Below are 236 nucleotides of genomic sequence, written 5' to 3' on the forward strand. Positions count from 1 at the left end.
AAAAGACATAGGATAGTAACATTTAGTATACAAAAAAAGAAACAACAAGAAAAGAAGATTATTCATTAGTAGAAAAATAAAAATACAAGGTAGCGGTGGTTACACGTTCTAAGCCACAGCTTCACCTGGCTCTTAAAGGAGGCCGGAGTGGAACGCTCCCTTATAGCTGGAGGAAGTGTGTCCCATAATGCACTGCCTTTAATAGATAGTGCATTCTGGCTGAAGGAGGTTTTTCT

At 39.0% G+C, this 236-nt stretch overlaps 1 long non-coding RNA gene across 1 annotated transcript in view; it reads right to left on the minus strand.

The window, feature by feature from the left end:
• Nucleotides 1-236, minus strand: part of LOC116685844 (uncharacterized) — a 286,432-nt gene that overhangs the window by 278,275 nt on the left and 7,921 nt on the right. The gene's annotated exons all lie outside the window — the stretch shown is intronic.

Source organism: Etheostoma spectabile, unplaced genomic scaffold (genome assembly GCF_008692095.1).
Source record: "Etheostoma spectabile isolate EspeVRDwgs_2016 unplaced genomic scaffold, UIUC_Espe_1.0 scaffold272, whole genome shotgun sequence".
In the NCBI taxonomy this organism is placed as follows: Eukaryota; Metazoa; Chordata; class Actinopteri; order Perciformes; family Percidae; genus Etheostoma; species Etheostoma spectabile.